Raw genomic sequence first — 9,097 nt, 5'->3', positions numbered from 1 at the left:
GTCCTGAAAATGGATTTGCACAGAAACGAAAGCTCTTTTTCATTTGCGGGGTGAATCAGCAGATAATGCCGCTGAACCGAATCAGTATGATACTCTGTGGCCGTTCCTTAACCCGACTGCAACATTAAAGACAACGATACACCTGTAGAGGTAAGGAGCTGTTCAGTGAAACATCTTACTGCGCGCTCGTGTTTTTATTTTTTACCGGAAGTACTTAGCAGAATGATAGCTAACACTAAACAGAGACGGCGCAGAGAAGCTATGGCACTTTCTACCCATTTTTTTATTTTGTATTTTAACCCGCACACCAGCGAAGCAATGCTAGTTAGCAAACAAGCTATACATACTTGTTAGCTCGTTAATTAGAGAAGATAAAAGTGCTAGCTAGCTTGCTGGCTGTCATGGCATTTCATAGGCAGCGCGTGGTTTTTTTTTTCCGGGTGCGCGTGCCTTGAGCTGAGCCCATGTTGCTCTAAGTTGTTAACGAGCTATTTCACTAGTTCACTAAACGTGTATATTGGGAAACAAAAGAGGACAGGTTAATTTGCTTTAACATGCTTACTTTTCATTTATATTTTAACAGGTAAACCTACAATATACGTGCATTTTTAAGTGTACGGTTACAGTAATGTGTTGGTGTGCACGATATGTGTGAGGTAAACAGATTGCAATTTGATAGAGTTGTAAATTGTATGTACTATGGCCAGTGAATGATGGCATGACTCTAGTGTACCTAAAACTAAAATGGCCACTGAGTATGTGCTTATTAATACCATTTGTTAGTTTAATACTCCTGTGAAGACCTAAAAATATAACAAAGGCCTCATACAGGGGGAAAAAAATGGAAAGCTAAGCCAGGAAGTGTCCTCACCTTTGGCCTTATTTTGAAATACGAAATGCAACACATTCAGAGACAGCCATAGGCATAAAACAGTCACGAAGACTAAGAAATAGAACACATTCAGAAGTTCTGCATCAACCTGTACTATCACATTTATCGAGCCATTTTCCATACTGCTTATCCTACTGGGTTGCGGGGAACCTGGAGCCTATCGCAGGGTGCATGGGGCACAAGGTGGGGTACACCCTGGATCGGGTGCCAATCCATGACAGGGAACAATAACATACCCATTCACATACCCAGGGCACAATCACATGCCCATTCACACACTACGGACACTTTTAGACATACCAGTCAGCCTACCATACATGTCTTTTGGACTGGGGGAGGAAACTGGCATACCTGGAGGAAACCCCACAGCATGGGGAGAACATGCAAACTCTGCACACACAGGGCAGCGACGGGAATCGAACCCTTAAGGAGGTGTGAGGCAAACATGCTATCCACTAAGCTGCCATGCACCCCATCACATTTATCATAAAAGATAAATGTAAAAGAGAGTCATAGATAAACACCAATTAAGAAAAATCTTTAACAAATGGTAACGGAGTCAGAGGCAGATAAATGAAGGCAGATATCCGTTAATATAATTTCCAAACAGATTGTAATTCTGAAGGTAGCGTTGAACAGTTATTTATGGAACATTTTAGAGTTGTGCAATTCTAAACATGTGACCGTCAGACTCTTTTGCTTCCTTATTGTGTGGGGTGGACAGTATGCACATGGTTTCAGTTTCTGGCAAATGTCCAACTGTTTCAGATATGTGAACTTTTTGTTATGGCCCTAATGGTATTTGTAATGCTTAATGGTATTTTGTGTAATTCAGCAACCGTTTGTCACTTTTGTGTTGAAATGTCTGGTTTTCCATATGGTAAAGGATGACCAACTGATGCAAGCTCATATTTATACCCCAGTATATATTTAAGTATTATCTTTAAGCCAACAACTAAGACCCTGGAAACTGAGAGCAAATAAAATAATATAAGTTTTTCAAACCGTAAAATATTTCTTGGCATGTACATAATTTTGGCACTGATATTTTAAGAGAAAATGCCATTATTTATTAAGTAGTTTTAATGTGAAGTGCCAATTATTCTGGAGGGTCTTTATACTTTTACAACTGCGACCTTTTAATAGGATGTGCAGTGGTCTGCTGATGTGTAAATGCCTGTGTGATCAATTTGATAACCTTTGGAACATCTATAGTCTTTTGATCAATGACCAATTCTGTGATTAACAGTATTGTGCAATATTAGGCATGCTGCGATATTCGGTGTTCCTGGTGTTATATAGTGTTCAGGCACACCCCGGTTACATCACTTGCCCACAGCGGCACGACCCCCACCGTCGTTTTACCTTTTTATAGTAATAAAAATCATTTATCTCAGTTAGAGACCGGACACTACCATTAACAAATAAATGTGTCTGCTCATTTCAGCATGAGCCCAATGAGTCAGAGTCACAGCACAGATCAGCAGGAGTCAGATTTAATTTATCATGAGGCGAGCTGAGTGACAAGACGATGCAGGAAGATTTGGTTTCAAAAGTTCTGTGTTTAATATAAGTGTGTTTGTCATTGTTATTTTGTAGTTGTTGTGTTTTTCATTAAGAATAATAATGAACCCACCAAACAATTGCCGACCCCAAATTTCTTCTAATTTGAAACGAAAGTGAAATGCACAGGGAAGCAGCAGTTTCCTAGCATAGTTTTAGGCCAAGTTAACATGCTTAGAGCAGTGGTTCTCTACCAGGGGAGTGTGGAGAGATTGGAAGGGGGGGGGCAAATTGTTTTAAAAAATAACAACAAAACAGACAGGGCATCAGGGTACTCTGTGTATTTTATTGCTTTTCAAATTGAATGTGCATAAATGGAAAAATGCCACGTTCCCTCTGTATTTTCTTTTTGCTGGGGAGAGGAGGAGCTTAGCCTGCCTTTTAGCTAGCTGTCAGTGCAGACCAGTGTTGCCACCTTAGCGACTTTTCAGACCCCTTTAGCGACTTTTTTTTTTTTGCAAAAAGAAATGACGTGTGCCGTTAATCGATGTATGTTCTATAACATGGGAAACGTGAACATGAAAGGAGTATTCTAAAAGCGACTCATGGAAACATTTTAATCACAATATTATGATTAAGGTTTCGCTTGACATGACATGAGTCGCTTTTAGAATACTCCTTTCATGTTCCTGTTTTACATGTTATAGAACATGGTTGATTAACAGCACACGTAATTACGTCACGGCGCCACACCGTCCGGCATCCCTCCAGAATTTCACACATCAACATGCAGTTCATCTTTATTATGGGACCATATACAGTTTTGGGTGTTTTTATTAAAAAAAATTTACGGAAGCTTCAAGTGCGGTTAATTATTTGTCATGCTGTACATGCAGATAGATGCTTGGGCTGCGTCCCAAACCATGTTGTTAACTGATGTATAGTAGCCGAGATACATGTATTTTGCCTACTATATGCATGTGTTTCGCCTACCGTGTGTTAGGTGACTATGCGGTTTGGGACGCAGCCGTGCTCTCTTGTTTGCCATAAAACGGTGGAGCACTGCTGTGTGTGATCGTGTCCTGTCGCAAAATGCGGTAAAAACTCTCACACGACGTTAATAATGTGATTAAGGTGTTTACATGTCTGTAATACACATCTATAATGCAACTAAAACAGGAGTACTCCACATGTCTTAATTCGATTACTTACTGCTTACTTCGAGTATGACCTTAATTAGATTAAGGTAAGTAAAAATTGCTGTTTTCATGCTAGTTTCTTAATCAGAGTATTGTCTTAATCACGTTAATGTTGGATTATTGTTGTCCATGTAAATGCACTGACTGTCATGTCTAACGAGTTGTGCCCTTCGTCCCAATTTAGATCATTCATTAACGAATGTTTTTAGAATGCAAAACAAATGTAATGCAATATGTTTTACATGTAAAATAATCCATGTTACAGCCTAGTTCTCTTGTTCAAAGTAGTTAGTGTTCAGAAACATTTTTGATAATTCATGTTCCATACCTGTCCATTATATAGTTTTATAAAAGTTATTAAAAACTTTTTAAAAATACAAAAACACAAGCCAAAAAAAATATCTATATGTATCAAGAACAGATTATAGATTAGGTATATATATATATATATATATATATATATATATATATATATATATATATATATATATATATATATATATATATATATATATATATATATATAATATAAAATATAATATTTATATATAATATTTATATATAATATAGTGTGTATATATAATATATATTTTAGGGATGCACCGAATGTTTGGCGGCCGATAATAGCAAAAAAAAAGCACTTTCGGTGTTCGGCCAAATAAATTTGACCGAACAATGATGTGTTTGATGGTGCGACCAAATAACCTAGCAACCAGAGTGATATGCGCGAATGTCACGACATCCTCTTCCGGCAGCATGCCCCGAGAGATGAGGGGTCGTGCATGTGCATGAGTGCTCAGCGAGCACATGCTCTTCAGATGTTGACAACTGTGACATTGTTTGCTGTGGACACGTGTGTTTGTTTTGTTTCTGTTCCGGAGTATTCTGTCACGTCGCGGGACGTAAGGGTAGAGTATGGAAGCAGGTAAAGATGTATTTATTTAACCGCAGGCAGACAAATCCAAATCGTAATCCAAAAAACGTAGTCAAGACAGGCAAAGGGCTATCGGCAAACAGGCATAAACAGGTCAAAGTAGGAATCAAAATTGCGGTCATAGAAAACAGGGTCAAAACACAAAACGAGAAATATGAACTAGTACTATGGACTGGGAGTGGATAAACCAGCGGGGACTAAATGAACTAATCTATAGTTTAAACTAACTAAATCTATCAAGGAACATAACATTAACAATGTATCTAACTATACTATATCTACTATACTATATATCATACTCCGCTTGGTGTACAGGGACATGAGCGGTATATATCCCCAATATAATCGGCCGTATATAGAACCTTTTTTTTTGCAATCTTGTCAGTGCATTTTTTAATGCACATTTTTGTTGTAGGCTACAGATTGTTACATTCTTTCAGCTGTCAGTTATAGGGCTAACATAGGCTATTCAAGGGGGGCTCAAAGATGACCACCTAAAAATATTTTTATTTTACTCATTTATTTATTTAAAGTTATATTGTGCCTTGTTGGTAGCCTATGCCTGGTGGAATGAAAAAAAAATGTTCATTGTTAAATAAATATTTGGAAATTTTAGTTTTTGTAATTGATTTTTTTTCTTCGAAAAGCAAGACAAAATAGTAAAAAGCACATATGGTTATTTAATTTATGCAATGGTGAAAAAAAATGGCAAAATAAATGGAAAAAACGTGAAAAAAACTTATTCGGCCTTCAGCCCAGTTTTTCATTATATTCGGTTTTGGCTTCAGCCAAGAATTTTAATTTCGGTGCATCCCTAAAAAAATAAAAAATAAAATGTGTGTGTGTGTATATGTATATATTAGGGCTGCACGATTATGGCCAAAATGATAATCCCGATTATTTTGATCAATATTGAGATCTCGATTATTTATCACAATTATTCATTGATTTTAGGGACAACATATTTTTATTGCACTTTCACATTTAAATAAACAGACTGCTGCTTTCATCTCCATGTTGTGCTACATTCCTGCTAATGTACAAATCTTTAACAGTGTTTACAGGAGGAGAGACACAAGACAATTTCTTTTAGGAGCTCCTAATTACAAAAACTTAGGAGCACATTTGAAATATAGGCTTTTTTGCTTTTTTTTATACATTTTTCTTCTTTCTTCTTCTTCTTCTTTTTTTTTTTAAAGAGATGGTAACGTTAATGTGCCACAATATAAGTAAATATAAGTAGGCATGAGAAAACTTGAGCTGGACAATCATGACAGAATTTAGGAACATAGTGTGAGCCAAGACACACAAATTTACCTTCTGATAAACTAAATTTTAATATTTTCAGTTAATTTTACAGACTGTATAAAAAACAACCGTTAACTTGTTCCACCTTGTAAACAAATACAATAAACATCAATGTTCAGTGTTTGAAGTCTGCTCCTCTAAAATATTTTTAAAGATACACTATTAGACATTTCACGCTGTCATGGTTCTGGGGTGGAGCCAGTTCTCGAACCGCTCTGTGTATATTGTGTATATATCTGAATAAACTCACATAGGATGTTATTGGGCGAGTTCATTTACCCGTCAGATGCAAAGCGCTTTAGTTTATTGGTGTTCATTAGGGATGCCCCGGTAAGGATTTGTACGACTGAAACCGATCCAGATACCAATCTTTTTTTGTTTAAGCTTTAATCAGGAGGTCTGTCATAAACAGTTAAATGTAAGCTCTCTGCTCATGGTCACTGTTAATTGAATTAAAATAATAGCAATGATAAGTACTGTTGGTTAATTGATAAATAAACAAGCATAAAATATTTATTTTTTAAATATCTTAAACAATAAAGTTTCCTAATTAAAAGCAAACTAACACAAGTATGATCCATATTAGGAAAAAGGCTAATAGCTTTCTAAGGAAATAGCGAACTAAGATTAATGTCAAATTGATATTAAATGCAACCCATAGTAATTAAATATCGTTTCATTTCTCATTTTATTTATATTTTATGAAGTTATTATTATATCTATTCTTTATATAATAATAATTTATTTATAACTAAGCACATTTTCTGTCTTTACGTTTTAGTAGTTTTATTCTTATTTGTTTCAGTTTTAGATGGTGTCCCCAGTACAGTGTCAATGTCTGCTGATAATATTGTGTTTTGGGGGGATTAAATGAAAACATGGAAACTGGAGTTGACTTTTCTAGTGGTATCTGGCAACCGTGAGGTTTAAATGAAGTGAATTAGTGTTAGTGAAGGAGAGCAGCAGCGTGCTGTATGTTTACAAATGGAACAGTTGCTACTATTGATTATGATCGGTGAGGAATTATTTAATAAAGAAGTTTGAATTAAACCCACCTTGTAGCGTTAGCATTATTATTAATTACTCTGGCCGAAGCTGCTGTCTCTACATGAGCAGGTGAAAGTTCAGGCCCTTTTTGGGATCAATAAAAGATGGCGGTTGTGAGATCAGGAAGGTGAGATAAGCAGATGATGTACAGAGTTACTCTTGTCATCATAATGGTTTCTCTGCAGTATTTCCACACTTGTTCGGTTGACTGAGGAGGTGAAAAGCAGTGTGAAAGTAACTGTTGCGCGGTGTAGATGCATTTTGGACTTCCTGTAGTTTTTATTCTGATTGTATTATACAACTCCGAACAGGTCACTCGCACTGGTGCGAATAAATATTTATTCACAGTCGCACAAAGTACATTTCAGTCGTAAATGCGAGTGAAATGGTCGCACAGTAGAGCCCTGAGTTTATCTGCAAAGTTTTTTCCTGTTCGGCGTGATGACGTTTAATGTCCCTGACAACCTCTGTAGTGCCATTTGGCAACATGTTAGTGTCATAATTTCCGAAGCGGAGCTACCAGCTTGAGCGCTAAAATGCTAAACCGTTTCCGGGTTTTGGCATTACAAAATGACGTCATCCCTGCGCCGCTCTATGCTGATTGGCTGTAAGTGTAGGAAGCGCTTGATTTGATCTGCAGTGGAGTTTTCTATGAGTGGAGGACGAACTTTAAATGTCAATATCGCAGTCGATCATGGTCATGTAATTGGGGGCAGTCAAAATCGTAATCGCGATCGATATTAGATTAATTGTGCAGCCCTAGTATATATATATATATATGTATATATGTATGTATGTATGTATGTGTGTGTGTGTGTGTGTGTGTATATATGTATATGTGTGTATATATATATATATATATATATATATATATATATACACACACACACACACACACACACACACACACACACACACACACACACACACACACAGAGTATCTCACAAAAGTGAGTTCACCCCTCACATTTTTGTAAATTTTTGACTATATATTTTAATGTGACAACACTGAAGAAATGACACTTTGCTACAATGTAAAGTAGTGAGTGTACAGCTTGTATAACAGTGTAAATCTGCTGTCCCCTCAAAATAACTCAACACACAGCCATTAATGTCTAAAGCGCTGGCAACAAAAGTGAGTACACCCCTAAGTGAAAATGTCCAAATTGGGCCCAAAGTGTCAATATTTTGTGTGGCCACCATTATTTTCCAGCACTGCCTTAACCCTCTCTGGCATGGAGTTCACCAGAGCTTCACAGGTTGCGACTGGAGTCCTCTTCCACTCCTCCATGACGACATCATGAAGCTGGTGGATGTTAGAGACCTTGTGCTCCTCCACCTTCCGTTTGAGGATGCGTCACAGATCCTCAATAGGGTTTAGTTCTGGAGACATGCTTGGCCAGTCCATCACCTTCAACATCAGCTTCTTTAGCAAGGCAGTGGTCATCTTGGAGGTGTGTTTGGGGTCGTTATCATGCTGGAATACATGCTGGGATCATGCTATGCTTCAGTATGTCACAGTACATGTTGTCATTCATGGTTCCCTTAATGAACTGTAGCTCCCCAGTGCCGGCAGCACTCATGCAGCCCCAGACTATGACACTCCCACCACCATGCTTGGCTGTGTCTTTGTCTTTGTACTCCTCACCTGGTTGCCGCCACACATGCTTGACACCATCTGAACCAATAAGTTTATCTTGTTCTCATCAGACCACAGGACATGGTTCCAGTAATCCATGTCCTTAATCTGCTTGTCTTCAGCAAACTGTTTGCGGCCTTTTTTGTGCATTATCTTTAGAAGAGGCTTCCTTCTGGGATGACAGCCATGCAGACCAATTTGATGCGGTGTGTCGACCATGGCGAGGCCTGTTCTGAGTGGAACCTGTCCTGTTAAACTGCTGTATGGTGTTGGCCACCGTGCTGCAGCTCAGTGTCAGGGTCTTGGCAATCTTCTTATAGCCTAGGCCATCTTTATGTAGAGCAACAATTCTTTTTTTCAGATCCTCAGAGAGTTCTTTGCCATGAGGTGCCATGTTGAACTTCCAGTGACCAGTATGAATGAGTGTGCGATCGATGACACCAAATTTAACACACCTGCTCCCCATTCACACCTGAGACCTTGTAACACTAACAAGTCACATGACACCGGGGAGGGAAAATGGCTAATTGGGCCCAATTTGGACATTTTCACTTAGGGGTGTACTCACTTTTGTT

General features: G+C 37.9%; 1 protein-coding gene across 1 annotated transcript in view; it reads left to right on the top strand.

Annotated features, from left to right (window-relative positions):
• The first annotated feature begins 11 nt into the window (after positions 1–11).
• rnf213a (ring finger protein 213a) overlaps positions 12–9,097 on the top strand; it is a 60,495-nt gene continuing 51,409 nt past the window's right edge. The window contains exon 1 of the mRNA XM_017489382.3: positions 12–150. The gene's annotated coding sequence lies outside the window, so the exon portion shown is untranslated. The remainder of the gene's footprint in view (positions 151–9,097) is intronic.

The sequence above is a fragment of the Ictalurus punctatus genome, chromosome 2, assembly GCF_001660625.3.
Source record: "Ictalurus punctatus breed USDA103 chromosome 2, Coco_2.0, whole genome shotgun sequence".
Classification (NCBI taxonomy): domain Eukaryota; kingdom Metazoa; phylum Chordata; class Actinopteri; order Siluriformes; family Ictaluridae; genus Ictalurus; species Ictalurus punctatus.
Note: the sequence above shows the minus strand (reverse complement) of the source record. Positions and strands in the feature narration are given on the sequence as shown.